Source organism: Vicia villosa, unplaced genomic scaffold, assembly GCF_029867415.1.
Source record: "Vicia villosa cultivar HV-30 ecotype Madison, WI unplaced genomic scaffold, Vvil1.0 ctg.000077F_1_1, whole genome shotgun sequence".
Lineage (NCBI taxonomy): Eukaryota > Viridiplantae > Streptophyta > Magnoliopsida > Fabales > Fabaceae > Vicia > Vicia villosa.
The window spans coordinates 1,556,244-1,573,174 of record NW_026705001.1 but is presented as its reverse complement, the minus strand read 5'-3'; the positions used below and the strand labels follow the sequence as shown (position 1 = coordinate 1,573,174).

Sequence of the window (16,931 nt, the reverse complement as noted above, 5' to 3'; positions counted from 1 at the left end):
TCTACCAGCCACCACCACTAAACTTATAATAATTTATCAACTTCCTTTTATATATATTTTGTTAATATTCCAAGTTTATGACAAATTTTAAAGTATTATAGGTGTAATTTTGTTTTACTAAAATTAGTGATTGATTATTATTGTTATTATTTTACCATCCTCACTAACTCTTAAATATTGGTATAAAAATAGTTCAAGTGATATGTAAGTGCCTTTGTGGTAGTAGTCATATGTTAGTGCCCCATCCTATACTAATATTAGCATTGTTCATCTTGCTACTTTTGTTGCATTACCATATTTTCAAAACAGTGTTCTTATTACTATTGTTAACTATTGTTTCTTATTAGTAACTTGTAACCTGCATATAACATCTTCATTACTCTATCTACCGGCCACTACCACTAAACTTATATTAATTTATCAACTTCCTTTTATATTTTGTTAATTTTGCAAGACTGTGACAAATTTTAAATTATTATAGGTGTAATTTTGATTTTACTAAAATTAGGGATTGATTATTATTGTTATTATTTTTAGTTCCATTAAAAATAGTACTCATTTATTTCTGTTATTTTTATTTAATTACTAAGAGTTCCTTTACTATCATTTATTTAATATTTTGCAAAACATTATTTTGACTCAATCAACCTTACCCATATTTTAAAATTAACAACCCATTTCTTTATTTTTAATTCATATTCTTTGCTCTTTTATTTATTTTATTATTTTAAATATTTTTCTTAACCCGTATTTTTTAAAGATAACTGCCCATTTCATTTCAATTATTTAATTATTATTTTTATTTTATTTTTAATTCCTATTTTTTCTATTTTAATTATTTTCTTTGTTTTTAATTTTCCTTTAACCCGTGTTTTATGAACATAAGTACTCACGTTTTTTTAAAATAACTACCCATTTAATTTCAATTATTTAACTATTCCATTTATTTTATTTTTAATTTATATCTTTTTCTCTTTTATTTATTTTCTTTGTTTTTATTTTCCATTAACCCATTTTTTAATAAGATGACTATCCATTTAATTATTTATTATTTTTTTCTATTTTACATAAACATTTATTTATTATTTATTAAATATTATTTTAACTTCTCTTATTTATTTTATTATTTAAATTTTTTATCTAACCCGTGTTTTTTAAACATAACTACCCATTTCATTTCAATTATTTAATTTTTCCTTTTATTTTATTTTTAATTTCTATTTTTTCTCTTTTAATTATTTTCTTTATTTTTAATTTTCCTTTAACCCATATTTTCTAAACATAACAACCCAAGTTTTTTAAAAATAACAACCCATTTAATTTCAATTATTTAAGCATTTCATTTATTTTATTTTCAATTCGTATTTTTTTCTCTTTTATTTTTTTTCTTTGTTTTTTTCCTTTTAACCCATATTTTTTAAAGATAGCTATCCATTTAATTATTTATTATTATATTTTCCATGTTACTGAACATTTATTTATTAAATATTATTTTAATTCAATTAACTTTTTATTTTATTTGATTCAATTTTTAAGTAACCAATTCATTTCTTTTATTTTTAATTCATATTGTTTTGCTATTTTATTGATTTTATTTATTTTAAAATTTGTTTAACCCACATTTTCAAGTTAACCATCCAATTATTTTATTTCCTTTATTTTTCTTTTATTTATAATTATTATTTATAGGTATCTCCTTGTAGATTTTATCTAAATTACTTTTTGGATTATAAATATGAGGTTTGTGTTTTTTAACATCATATGTTCATTATTTCTCTCCTTTTGTTTTCTGTAGATATGAGTGATGAGAATGAAATATTTATCAATGCCATCTGGATTTTTTTTTTGAATATCCAAATTTTTAAAAAAAAATTTCAGAAATAACCAACTTTTCAAAATATTTCCCCAAATGTCCATTTTTTGCTAAAAAATACACGTTGTCGCCAGGAGGGTGGCGACAACACTGGGCTTTAAGGGCATTCGCCAGTGGGCCTGGCGCCCATGTGTATTTTTTAGGTGTTGTCGCCACCCCCCGGCGACAACACCCCCCCTTTATTTTTTTTTTCTTTTTTTTTTTGTAATTTTTTTTTCTTTAACATAATGTATTCTAAATTTTTTTTATGTTATATTTTGCAAATATTATTTCAACATGGATTTTTTAAATAATTATTTTTTTCAATATTAATGTAATTTTCAATATTAATTAATATTTCATTTATTCGGCTGTTTTATTATATTATAATTTATATTTATATTATTTAGATTATTTAGAGCATCTTATCTATAAAAAATCTCAAAATAGTGAAGTTAAATTTAGTGCTAAAATATTTCATCATACATAATTAATATGGTAATATTTCATATTAGTTGATTTCTAAAAATTGATTAGTATATGAGTTTTTGTTTATATACAAATTGTATTTTTCAATTATCTTATAAATATATATATATATATATATTTTTCGTTTAATTCAAACTATTACATTGATGATTTTTTTATAAAATATATATTCATTAGGAAATACTAAGAATATTTTTTTAAATATATATTTTAATACAAATTTAATAATATTTATCACGCATCGCATGGGTAGACGACTAGTATTAATTGAAAGACTTATCATTCCATTCCGATAGCAAATACCTATATTATTTTCAAGAAAAGACAACAGTAGAATGACAATATGAAAATATTAATTGCATGACAATAAGAAATTGAAAGACAATAATTAAATGACACAAATTTATTATTTTTTTATAATTAAAATAAAAGGCAAAGATATCTACTAATATATATTTATTTATTATTTAAAATGATATTATATATAAAGTGTATATCACAATCATTAATTGTTTTAAAAAATACTTTTATTATATTTAATATAATTGAAAAAATGGGTACATGAATTTAAAATTGGGATTGCGATTGCGATTTTTAATTCAAAATAAAGTATACCCTCATCATTAATTCTTTTAAATAATACCTTTATTATATTTAATTGAAAAAGTATGATAATATTTCTCTATAAATGAATTTCACGGGAGAGTTTAATTACCATTTTCTCATGTAAAAATTCCACAAAAAACAAAGTGTCATCCGCATCATTAATACTATATTTAATTGAAAAAAATAGGATAATATTTTGGTCTAAATGAATTTCACTGGAGAGTTTGATTACGATTTTCTCATGTAAAAATTTCACCAAAAATATACAGGAGACCATTTGACATTCTAATAAAATGAATCATATCATTAAAAGTGATTAAGATTGATTTTTTTCATAAATTAAATATGATTCTTCAATTCATATATTTCAACCTTAAATAAAAATACTAACTACACACAAATAATTAAAAATTGCATTAAAATTAATTTCTTTGTTTTTCATAAAAAAAAAAAACACAATTTTAATGCTAATAATTATGTTTTGATTTCTTAATAAGTCATTTTTTATCTTATATAATAAGATGGAAAGAGTATAAATTAACAGGATTTACGCAAAAAGAAATAAAAACAATAATAATATTCTATAAATTTATAGTTAATTATATGATTTACATCTATAAAAAATAAAAATAGATTTAATGTTGTTAATTAAAATCATGATTAAAGAATGAGTCTTAAAAATGCTATGAGTTTTTAATTAGATATTTGAATGAAATAAGGTTTGTTAATTTTCATGAATGATTTGTGAAACATTCATCACAATATTATGTTTAACTCATTATGAAAGCACAAGTTTTCTTTTTAGAGACTCATTACAATAATGATTGATTATTGTAAAATACACTACTAATATAGGTAAATTATTATTACACCACAAGAGATATACTATAATAATCACGTTATAAAATTGGATAATGGATTATGACTAAAGAAAAATAGACACGAAGGGGTTAGAGAGACAAAATTCACAAATAAGAAAACTTTAAAGAAAACAATATAAAAAATATGGGATGTATATTAGCTCAACACTCTAATCAGCTGAGCTAATAGGTCGTATGTGTAAATAAATACAACTTGATAAAAATATAATTTTATTAAAATCACGCTTTAATTATTTTGTATATTTAAATATAATATCTTATTAATGTTGGATCCGATGTTTGATAATTTTTATTTAATTTTTTATCAATAAAAAAAATAAAAAACGTATAACTTGCTGACCAAAGAGATTAGGATTGGTGACATACAACTAGGGATGGCAACGGGTGCCCGCGGGTGCGGGTTTTATACTACCTAAACCCGCACCCAAAATTACCACCCGAACCCGAACCCAAACCCAAAAGCTATTTGGGTGACAAAATAACACCCACACTCACACCCGTTGGGTTCGGGTTTTTTCACCCAAACCCGCAACAAAATACATAAAATATATTTTTCCTTCAATTTTCTTACAACTTTCCATAATATATATATATATATATATATATATATATATATATATATATATATATATATATATATATATATATATATATATATATATTCGGGTGTGATTTCGGGTTTCGGGCGCGGGTTTCACACTACCCAAACCCGCACCCGAAATATCGGGTGGCACCCGAACCCGAACCCAAACCCAGTCAACTCGGGTTTTCATCCGTTGACTCGGGTTCGGGTGCGGGTGGGCCCCGCGGGTTTGGGTCTGTTTGCCATCCCTACATACAACTTAATCTCTCATTTAGTGGGCTTTCCTTAAAACCATATTTTGGTTTATCGAGTTGTTGTGAATGAAGTGATTAATTTGACCAGGGTATCCAAAAAGCTTGTCTCATCTTTAAAATAGATTTTGAGAAAACATATGACTCGATTAGTTGGAGCTTATTAAATTATATGCTTATCAGATTTGGCTTTAATGACAGGTGGAGATTATAGATTAGAGTATGTGTGTTTGTCAGTAATCTAGTGGTGTTGATCAATGGCTCCCCTAGTCAGGAGATTAAGATCAAAAAAGGGATAACACAAGGATATCATGTAGCCCCTTTTCTCGTTCTTGTAATTGTTAAAAACCTTAGTAGGCTGATTAGGACGATCTTTGAGCTTATCCATTTTATGGGATTAAAGTTGGTTCCTCTAACTTGGAGGTTTCTTACCTCTAGTACACCGATGATACCTTAATCTTATTTTATTTTCCAGTTGATAACGTGTGGACTATTAAGACAATTCAGAGGGGGTTTAAGCTAACTTTTGGTATTGAGGTTAATTTTTATAAGAGTACTCTAATTGTCAATAGTTGTCAATCCTCTGGCAGAAGCTACCTATGATTCACTAGTTAACCTTGTGCAGAGAAGACTTCATTTTTGGGATCATAGGTATGTTAGACTAGAGAAAAGTTATTCTCCTAATTTTGTCCTTAATGCTCTTCCTATTTTCTTCCTATCTTTTCTTAAAATGTCTACGAAAGTGTGGAAGAAGTTAGTTATGATTTAATGGATCTTTATTTTAGGAGGTGTGTAAGGGAATTCAAAAATTTATCAGGTGAGGTGGTATGATGTATGTAAACCTATGTAGTTTGACAATCTAGGGTGTTAGGGATCTCTGAATGGTTACCTTAGCCCTATTATCAAATGGAGATGGAAACTCTTAGCAGGTTCATTTGGTCTCTAGTTTGATATCCTTTTTATCCTGTATGGTGCATGTTTTGTCTATTCAATTTGTGGGGGTAGGTTTGTGGGGCTTTGCTCAATTTCCTCTTAGTGGAAATGAGTAGTTACCTCGGTTCCAAAAAGGATAATCCTCTGAATTGGTTTGAGAGAGAGTTTGATAAGAAGGTAGGGTCTAGTCACTTGACATTTTTTTGGAAGGACCCTTGGATAAGATTTATACATTGGGAGGCCGATGTTGGGAATGAAGTTGCTTGGAGGGGTAGTGTAATACGGTGAACTGACTTTTATAATCGAAAATGTCGCGGTTAAGCATGAGTCGCCACCGACTTTTATTTTATCCAAATTAATTAGAAAGGCTAAAAGAAAAGGAAAAACCTTTTAAATAAAATAGGGTTCGGGGGGTAATTATGCAAAGGGAAGGTGTAAGGCACCCTTCGCATCCATGGTTTTCCATGGGCTCTTAATTGCTTTGCTCGTTTTGAAACCAAAAGTTTAGAAATGTATAGAAGATGAAGAAAACAAGGACTTTAGCTCGTAAATGAGCGTGGCCTTGAAAGTGTTTAGAAAAAAGTTGATAAAATACATTTTAGCCAGAGCAAGGCAATTAGGGGCAATTACCTTATAATTTGAAAAAAAGAGGTTCTTTTAGCCTTTCAGGGTGAAAGGGTCTATCCTTGCCATAAGAGGGCAGGAAGCCTTTCGTTTGGAGGTTGAAGGGTCATCGAGTTATCATTCGCCTTAAGACTGACCCATGCCATAGAGAAAGCAGGTAGTCTAAAGGGAAGGATCAGAACAGCCTTTTTCGTAGGCAGCCAGAAGATACCTCAGCCTTTTCCGTAGGCAACTTCCGAGGGTCAAGGTCATATCAGTGTATCGAAGGCAGCATCATTAGGGACTTATGACCTTTATTTGTATCGAGGCAACATGGCTGAGGTATCCTCGTATTCGAGGGACATGGCTATTCTGCAAAAAACACAAGGCAACAAGGCAACAGGCAACAGAGAGGTTACCCCAAAAGTATGCGTGTGTGCAACAATCACGTGGTTAATTCATTATATTATCTTATAATTAGTTATCCTAATTCAATTCAAGACTTGCACTCCCTAGGATTACTAACCACGCAATAGATATTAACAGTAATAATGGGGAAGGGAAATTGTAACCAGCGGAGGAGAGGGGAATTGAAACCAGCGGGATATAAACAAAATGTAAATTAAAAGCAGCAGATATAATAGTTGAGGGTTTAGGGTTACCGATACTCGTAGCTTTGGCAATCGACAAACCCTGAAGATTGGAAAAAAAGAATAAACAGAAGCGAGTGAGTGTATTATTTGTTCAGAGGCAACTAGGGTTAACCCTAAAAACAGATATAATAATACAGTAATACAGAAAAATGGGTAAAAGAAACTTAGCTTCGATCGATGAAGGTTGAGAATTGGGGGTAGGTTGAAGCATTGACTCTGACCATCTGATAATTGAATAGAGAAATAAGAGGAAGTGAGTGTATTATCGGTCCCGAGACAAACTCAAACTAACCCTAAAAATAAAAAGGATAAAGAAAAATAAATATAAAGAGTAGATACTTAGCTTTGCATTTGATCTGACATGGTTTGTAGTCGAAGAAACCCTGATGGTAACCCTGAAGAACTGCGCAAAGAAAAAAGAGGCAAAATTCTCAGTGTAGGGAGGATCCTTGTAAACCCTGATTAAGGCGCAAATTAACTATAGGTAATAGAACAAATAAAACTAAACTAATTAAAGCGGCAAAAGATAAAATTTTGATTAAATAGCCTGACCCTGATAACTTGATTAATTAATGAAAATATTAACCTAATTTTAACCAATTAAACAACTGAATTAAATTAATTAAATATTTAAACATTATTTAATAATTAAATCAAAGTAATTATTAAAAAAATGATTATAATTTTATATGAAAAAGAAAAAAATAAATAAATTGAAATTAGTTTTTTATATGAAAGATGTATATAACTATTGTTAACTAAATAATAAAAAAAACAGAAAAAACTAGAAAACTCAGCTTGTGATTCGGTGTGGTATGGATCTTGAAGGGCCATGGTGGACCAGCAGATTATTATTCTTTGGATCTGAAGCTGTCTTGATCTAATGGCTGCGGTGTGGTATGGATCTTGAAGGGCCATGGTGGACCAGCAGATTATTATTCTTTGGATCTGAAGCTGTCTTGATCTAATGGCTGATGTGGTTGGGGTCCATCAAGCGCATGCGTGAGCCTGCCATACTGGATCTGTGAACAACAAAATCCATGAAAATTAAAGGAATAATTGCAAGAAGCAGGGATCGAACCCCTGCCCTTGCGTATGAACTATGAAGGTCTTTGGACGCAATGCGCTGCCAACTGAGCCAGTTATGGTTGCTGATATTGAATTGGGCCGCGATTTATATAACCAATCAAACGACGTTAATGAAATAAAAAAAAAGTGCGCCCAGGCTTTATCTTCCTCGTGAAGACGGGAACTCTCAGCCACGGTTACTCCATGTTGCAGTGGACCTGTGTGAATCAAAACCAAAAAAATACCACACATAATTTCAAGATAAAACCATGGATCAATCAGGAATTAGCCTCTGAGTTCAACGGTGTCATCGATTTGGGTCAATCTCATCTCTAATCCGGTTTCCCCAAATTCATGAATATGGACCCTAGCTATGGTGAATCACCATTCCTGTAACTAAACATAAAATCAATGGCACAGGAAGTTTCTAAACATCATCACGATCATAAATATATCATCAAATCGTGTTAAACATGCGTGAATATGCGAAATCGAAAATTAAAGAAAAAAAAGCCATGAAAACGGATTATGAGCTTTACGATTCAGGAGGCTATGCTTGGGTGCGAATGTCTGGGATCGATCGAGGTGCGCCAAAGAATGTATTGGGACGCCTTGTGCGACTCAAATTATGCTGGAACTTGGTCTGCAATTTTTCTTCGATTCCACGGTTTCTTGAAGCTTGTTTGCAGTTTTAGAGTGGGAGTTTCTAAGTGTAAAAAAAAAAAAAATTAGGATTAGTCATTAGTATTTATAAGAAAAAAAATAGGTTTAATAAAAAGAGTATAAATCAAAAATTAATTAACATAGTCAAAATTCTAAATCAAATCTTTAATTTGATTTTGCTTTTTGCCATATTTAACTAATTATATTGATTTTGTTCTAAAAATAAAAAACTCTCCTAAGATGGAAAATGCAATCAAATCTTTTTGAATATTTTTTATTTTATGATTTTTTTTGATATTTTTGTGAATAAAAATGGAAAAAGTGAAACAAAGATATTATAAAAATACGTAATTAATCAAATACGAAAATCAATTAAAAAATAATAAAAAATGCAATTTTTGTGATTTTTTTTTTGAAAATAAAATAAAGTTAGTAACAAATAAAGGAAAAATGTCAGACGTGAGATTTGAACCCTGGAACCTTGCCCTTGCAAACCTTACTTCCTTACCGCCCGGGCTATGTCAATTATTTGAAATAAAATGACATGAAAATATATGCGGGCAAATTTTGGGGTATGACAGGTAGTTAGTCAAGATGACAACTTTATCAAAGGGTTGTCCATGAAGAGAGCTTACAATGCTATTTAGTTGATGCTTCTTCTACCACAACTAAGGGACCCTTAAAGTGAGCTTCTTTTACTTCGATCATGCATAGGTATTGCTAACATAATCATAAGGAGGAAATAACTATTTGGTTTGATAAAGAGTTACGAAAGGTTATGGAAGACATTGTGGTTGGTTAAGGTACTTTCTTTGGAGACCTTCAAAGGAGGGTGACATCTTTATCCATTAGAGTTAGGGAATTGGGTTTGTACTCGGCAGTATAGGTTGTCTCATACACTTTTGTGGCTTCAAAGGCCCAATCTTGGGTGTTAAATGATCGTATATTGAGAGACAATGTGGTATATGGTATGGACTCAGATTTCGACAAAGATTTGGATGGTTTTAGGCTTGAGATTCTAGGTTTTGACCTTAATAGTTTTACTAGCAAGGATACCGTCCCTCCTAAAGCACAACATGTTTTGTGAGTGTATTTTTTAGTAAAACTGTTAAGGACATGGATGTAAATTTTGCCTTGACCACTAGACATATACAATTTTTGGTTGTTTGTAAGCCGCACATGCTCATGACGTTCTCCTTGCTATTCCTATTGACGGATTAAGCCAGCATATTTCACTAGTGGATTATCATACTATCCTAAGATACCGCATTATGATTCCTTTATTCCTTATTGATGATGTTTGTCCTATTTGTCGTAAGACGTGTTTGAATATATTTGGGAAACACACGATTCATTGTAGTGAGCTTCTAGGATTTAAATATTGACGTGACATTGTTAGGGATGTCTTGTCTGATATATTTAGACAAACCAAATTATCTGTTAAAAATGAGGTACATGTAAATTTCTTGACTGATCCACATGATAGGCGATCTACACTTAAGTTAGCAAATGCTCTGGTGTATAGTTGAGTAGGAGGGAAACATGCTTGTATGGACTTGATTAAAGTTTCTCCACTAATGAGGTTGAGGATGAGATGTTTTATTGTGGGACATACAACTCTCAAAGCTGCTTCAAGTAACGTGGTCAAACATGAAAAAGTGTATTCCGACAATCAACACACATTCATAACATTTGCTTTTGATACTTTTGATTCACTACACCAAATAACACATTTAATAGCGCTTTTTTTGGGATTTAATAGCACTTTTAAGCGCTATTAAATCCGCTGCTATTAAAGGTCGAATACCAATGATAGCGCTTTTCAAGCGCTATTAAAAGATAATGCTTTAATAGCACTTTCCATCAAAGCGCTATCATAGTCTAGTTTGTGCTAGTATTATACCCAATTTTTTAATAGCGCTTTTACGAAAGGCGCTATTATAGACCTAATATTTAATAGCACTTTACTTAAAAGTGATATCAAATGCCCTTGTTTTTTTTTTTTTTACTGCACAAAAAGATAATAATGTTGTAATTCAATATTTCTGCAAAAATAACACATCAATATTTCTCAAAATATAAAATATTAACATAACATAACAAGAAACTACATGATCAATCAATCATCAATTAGTTTCAATGAAAATTTAATTACAATTATTTCTATTATTTACAAGAATTTGAGTCATATTATTTAAAAAAACCAGAATTTATTCATCATATGCTACTAGAAAAGAAAAAAAAAAAAGCACACAACATTGCACCTGTAGACACTCTTCAAATTCTCTGATGGAATTATGTAGTAGCCAAGTCTGTAATGTGTAAGAACCAAAACAATAATCAAAACGAAGCAATAGATAAGGATTTTATAAAAACTATAGTAGAAAATGTAGAAGAATATTCTGTCAATTACCCATTATAACTTTAAAAGTTACATCCTAAAATTCATTAGAACTTAAGCATTTTGAGATTTCTCACCAAAATGATATACAGGCTAATATTATCCCACCGCGTACATCAAATTGCCTATAGTTCATTCATGTCAACAAAAGTTTTAAAATTATAATGGGTAATTGACAAAATATTCTTCTAAATTATTTCATGAAATAATATTATTCTAAAAGTACATGGTGGAATAACATTAGCATGATGATAAACATTAACTAACGTCAATTTCAGGTGATGAGTAACATTAGCATGAAATAATATTCTAAAATTTCATTTTCAGGTACATGATGCTAATGTTAATACATGTAACACATTAGCTAGCGTAGTGTGGTAATGCTAATACATTTTCAGGTGATGAGTTACATTAGCTTGCGTTCATTCTTCCAAAAGTTCATTTTTAGGTGATGAGTAACATTAGCATGAAAAATATCCTTCTAAAAGTAACCTTAGCATCTACAATAGAAAATTTAGAAGAATATTCTTTCAGATTTGAAAACAATTTAGCTTTCATTTATGCACCAGAACCTGTTTCATATTTCAAGGTACTCAATAAAATAGAAATTATAAATATCTAATATAAGATATTGAATCCTACCACCCAATCGGCTCCACGTCTTCTAATGAAAAGTGGCCCCGCATAGCACTTCCATATCTACAACGGCACAAGATACACGAAAAAAGAGAAACTAAAGAAGCACCAAAAGCAGTTGTACAATAGGTACAACACCTACCACATTTGATATAGCAGCTCAACCTTCTGGTTCAGCAGTCGTCCGACACGGTTCAGCACCTGCAATGTTCGGTATATCAGCTGTATGACTCGAATCTGCCCTTGCATCATTTGGTACAGCAGTCGTAACATTTTGGTTCAGCAGCTGTGCGAAATGGTTTAATACCTGCATCATTATCACACGGAAGCATATATAGGACGCAATTACAACAACAATACAACACATGGCATCATTTTAATAACAATTATGTCGCATATAGGATACAACATGCTTACACGACATCTTCGATATGTCCCCAATACTCATACACATATAGCCTAACACAAAGTACAATGAATCATAAAGTTGAGTTCACTTCTAATTATGCCGTTAGAATACCATTTAAACAGCATAACAAAATTCTCCACTAGATTCATTCAAGTGATATAGGCAATGATAATAACCAAGCATCCAACTAACTCAAGGTAAAGCAAAGTGAAATGAGTTGGCTCTTTTTGCTATGTTTAAACTCATTAATTATCTCAAATTTAAAATTAAATGTGGAAAGATAACTTATCTTTCATCGCCGATGTTGACGCAATTGCCTAACAGTTTGTCGTTAAGGATGGGATTTGGATTGTGCGTTAGGCAACGATTTGACCGGGGTGTCAACCTTTGTGATATATCCAACTTAAGCTCGATCATCTCTTCGATTTTCTTGAACGACATCAATGCGGCAGCTCGAAAATCAACAAGTAGTGTACAATGAAAAATCAACAACAACAAAAAATAACAGTTAGATGAGTAAGACAAAAGTGAACACATCCAAACCCACTAAACATATGGTCTGACCATTATGTATACCAAGTCCAGTGGAACATCGAACTTACGGGAAAACCCATATGCAGTCTGACATAGGAAAACTAAATTAAAGCAACATATTTTAACCACAATACAAGGTATAATACGAGAAATCAAAATCAAGAATTAAACCTTCGTTGGATTTCCTTCCTGATCAAATGCTTTTCTAACAGGTGGACCTCAAATCTCAACCTCCTACTTTGTTTGTTTCATGAAACATTTTTAATAGAAACCTGTGGAGTTCACAACAGGGAACAAATATGAATACAATCATTTATTATGAGACCTAACACTTGAAATATAATGTATGAACTGCAAATCATATCCATTTCAGTTATAGAACTTGTGATTATATCAACTAATCCTAATTAGGAGATTAAAGAGAGTTGGTAAAAATTACTTGAAAATAAAGGATATTTCATGACATGTGCAAACAAAAGCATATTTCATAATCTGATAAAAATTCACACAGTTCCATTTAGTTTCCTCCCTTTGATTAATTGAGGAAAGAACCTTCCATGAGGCCCTACGTCCTCTATCATCATTCTTGTAAGCAACTGAGAAAAAGTCTACAAGTAGGAGCATTTAAGCAACACCAGCATATGTATTTGTATATACACGCATAATAACCTATAGACAAAGCAAACTCACAAACAGAAAAAACACTTTCTAAAAAATAAAACGGAGAATTAAAAATATTAATATTGCAGAATTTGCTGGATTTAACAAATCAAAGATAGGTACCTGAAAATTTAAGTCATGAAGTCTATTCATTGAGCTAAGTTCAAGAGATCCTAACGAAGTCAACCTATTATTTCGCAGGTCCAGATTCTCCAGCCTCAATAATGATGTCATAGCCGGCGATAATTCCACCAACTTATTATTAGCAACTTTCATGGTTATTAATACTTACAAAGAACTAATCTCTGAGGGCAATGTCTTCAATTAATTGAATGAAATCGGGTGTAGATACTCCAGATTCTTTAAACACCCAATTTCGGGTGGAAGGTATCTACTGTTAAAAACAGAAGACAACTTAAGATAGTCACCATACACAAACTAGTTCTCCCTGAAAACACATCAGATACAACATAGCTTAAACACCAATAACTAAAGTTTAGAAAAGTTAAATATAACATTCGTATGAGAAGATACAAAAAAAAACACAAACCTTATAGAGAAGTGACAAATGCAAAGTTTGGTCAAACACTTGAGAGCGGCAATCTCAGTCAATATAGGAAACGCAGAAGGTCTTGAAGGACCTTGGGAAAGCTCAAGCTCTTTCAAACCCTTCAATTTATGCAACCGCAACCCACCAATTCCAGGTGAATAAACCTTTGTCTACAGCCGCTTCAGCCTCGTCATACTACTGAACTCCTGCGCGAACAAGTTAATTTTTCAACCGCATGAGACCATCCACCGACTTCAGAATCCAACTATAAAGCTTCTTGTACATATATAAACTCTCCGAGACATCCTCTTTGGAATTATTCGGCACCGGAAACTCTAAGTTCTTTCCTAATACATGGAGAGTCGCGTCGTCTTCGATCCCGGCGGTAGGGTCAGGGGAAACGGTTGAGGTGGTGTTGTCTTCGAGAAAATCGACTTCTATAAGGTAATTCCTGATTATTGAGATTGTGACTATGCAATTAAACTCCTAACCCTAGATTTGGAGAAAACAATGAAAGGGGAGAGAGCTCAGAGTTCTACAAAATAAAGAAAAATAGTTCGTCATTTTTTTTTTGTAACCTTTTAAAAGATATTATAAATATATGAGAAATATTACTTAAAAAATTTTAATTACACAAAAATTGTAAATGTCAGTCAGTGTGGTTTGAACGCACGACCGTCATCTTGGGTATTTTAAAAAAAAATTTGGTTGAGAGTCTTTTGATAACGCTTTTTAGATTTTCGCTATTATATGAATTGCCTTTGTTAGCACTCTTTGTAAAAGTGCTATTAAATTGTTACTTTATTTCTCTTAGTAACAACTTCTAATAGCGCCAAATGGAAAAGGGCTATTATAATTCTTTGTTTGATATTTTTAATAGCACTTTATAAATAAATGCTATTAAATTATTGCTATTAAAACTCAAAATTGTAGTAGTGATTTTCTAGCATTAGAAACAATTGATCTTTTACAGATAGTTCAAAGGCTTATGAATAACAATGTTGTATCTCCTATATCTGAATTTAGATTTTAAAGGATTGAATTTACCATAAAAAGCGGCGAAACTTATTGTTCGTTTACATTCTATTTATGTATAATTTCAATTCTTTCATTAACTAAAAAATCACATGAATTTTTCATGAAAACAAATTCTCTTAGATGTAAAACTAGGGTTGTTCACGGTTCGGTTTAGATCGGTTATGAGGTAATAGTTCATCTAATTCAAAGATAAATTTATTCGTGGTTCGGTTTGATTTTGAATGATTAATTAAAAATTTCGATTCGATCCGATCTAATTTATGCGGTTTATTTTAGATCGGTTTTTGGATATCCAAATAACAAATTTTATTATTGATTATGATTATAAAAATGCTAATAAATAATAGATTTGATATAACATTTAACATATAGTATATTAAAAATTAATATTACAAAATGAGAATGATGGATTATGGTTGAAACAAATGAAATAATAAAAATAAATAGATTTAACTAAACTAAGAAATAGTATTAAGAAAATAAGTATCATCAACTAATAAATTAACACAACATATCATATTAATAATAAATAAATAATAAATAAATATATACTTGCAGTTTAGTTTCATTTGGATTAATTTGAAACACATCTAATAATATTCAGTTTTTTGCGGTTTTTCAGTTTTTTAAAATCGATTTACGATTTTTATTTGAATCGGTTTGAATTTGAACACCTGTATGTATAACCATGTTTAAATTTTAATAGCGTTCAAAATCCATCACAATTTCATTAAAAAAATTGTCAAATTTGCAATTAAGCTCGATTGGGTTTAATTTTGGCATTCACTAAGCCTTCTGTCGTGCCTTTGAAGATTAGGTACAGACGAGACTGTTGTATGCAAAAGTTACATAGTTTCAATTTTTTGGCCACTCGTATTGATAGGGAATGAAATCATTGTGCAGATATGCTTGCTAACATAGACTTAGTTCTCACTAATTTTACTTAATAGAATAATGTTTATTTAGCCATTGAGCCGAAATTCCAAAGAAACATACTAGATTTTTTTAGAATTAGATAAATTTGAGGTTTGTTCTTTATGTCCCCCTATTTTTTTTAAATACTCTCTATTTTTATATATTTTTTTAGAAACTCTTACTGCACCCCTTAGGTATCTTAGGCACCATGTGTGCTTCTAATAATGTCCCTTTTCTTCCGTAGATGTACATACAGAAGCATTTTTTTAAATTTGCGTGAAAACCTTCCGTAGATGCACGTACAAAACACTCCGTATATCCATCTATGGAAGCAACCCAATACCAGAAACCAGAAACACAAAATATGTAACAAGAAAAGCAACATTCATTGATTGAAATCGGTCAGCAATGCATTGATAATTCAACAGAAAATTAAATATTACATATCAATAGCCCGGTGGACGCTTGCACATCTCTAAGATTTGCTCGACCGTTCTTTGAACCGTTGCTACGAACTCGAGCGGTATTTTCTCTCCAAAAATGAAATACGTTTGCCACATCATCAACATATCCTCTCGATTCTTGAGCTCAATATTAATGTAAACGACGTTCCCTCCATTGTCAAAGAAGGTGAATGGTACTCGAGCTTCACGACCTTCCATTTGTCATTGTAAGGTAGGCGGTAGTGAATTTCGTCAACGATAACGTCGAGTGAGGTGTACTCGTTGAGTTTGAACGTCCATCCGAGATATCTATCGTCGGAGTTTGAACATCCAAGGCACAAGAGCTTCGTTAACCGCTTCAAATTTAGCTTCCTCTCCATATAACCGCGTGTACGCTTCTTTATGCATCTTCAACTCTTGGATGAGTTGATGACGGGAAACCGTATGGCTACCCTGTCCATTACCAAGTAACGTCGAGACGGCTCGGTAACCATAATTACAGTCCTCCGCAACATCTACGATCCGCTCGATATGAGGGTGCATAAAAATCAGCATCTCTTCGATGAATGGAATTTTCGGTGGAATAGGCACCTCTTCAATGATTGGAATTTTTAGTGGAATAGGTGTCGGAGGCGGTTTGCTTATGCGAGCTTCTTTGTTTTAACTTTTTTGAGATTTTTGAGATTTAGGAGTCGGTGAGTCGGGAAAAAGTGCATCGACATGCTCACAATAAGAAGGAGATCGTGTAGTCGAGTTGTCATTC

The 16,931-nt window shown here is 31.1% G+C and overlaps 1 long non-coding RNA gene across 3 annotated transcripts; it reads right to left on the bottom strand.

Moving 5' to 3' along the window:
- Window positions 1-10,607: 10,607 nt before the first annotated feature.
- Window positions 10,608-14,358, bottom strand: LOC131623723 (uncharacterized). Of its 3 annotated transcripts, none has more exons than XR_009290286.1 (5): window positions 13,773-14,358; window positions 13,346-13,670; window positions 13,002-13,231; window positions 11,626-12,834; window positions 10,608-10,894 (listed from the first exon to the last, which is right to left on the bottom strand). It is a non-coding gene; the product is annotated as an uncharacterized LOC131623723 (long non-coding RNA). The 3 variants fall into 3 exon arrangements; XR_009290285.1 differs by lacking the exon at window positions 13,002-13,231 and having other exon boundaries at window positions 10,616-10,894; window positions 11,626-12,649; window positions 12,734-12,834; window positions 13,773-14,357; XR_009290284.1 differs by lacking the exon at window positions 13,002-13,231 and having other exon boundaries at window positions 10,617-10,894; window positions 13,773-14,356.
- Window positions 14,359-16,931: the final 2,573 nt, after the last annotated feature.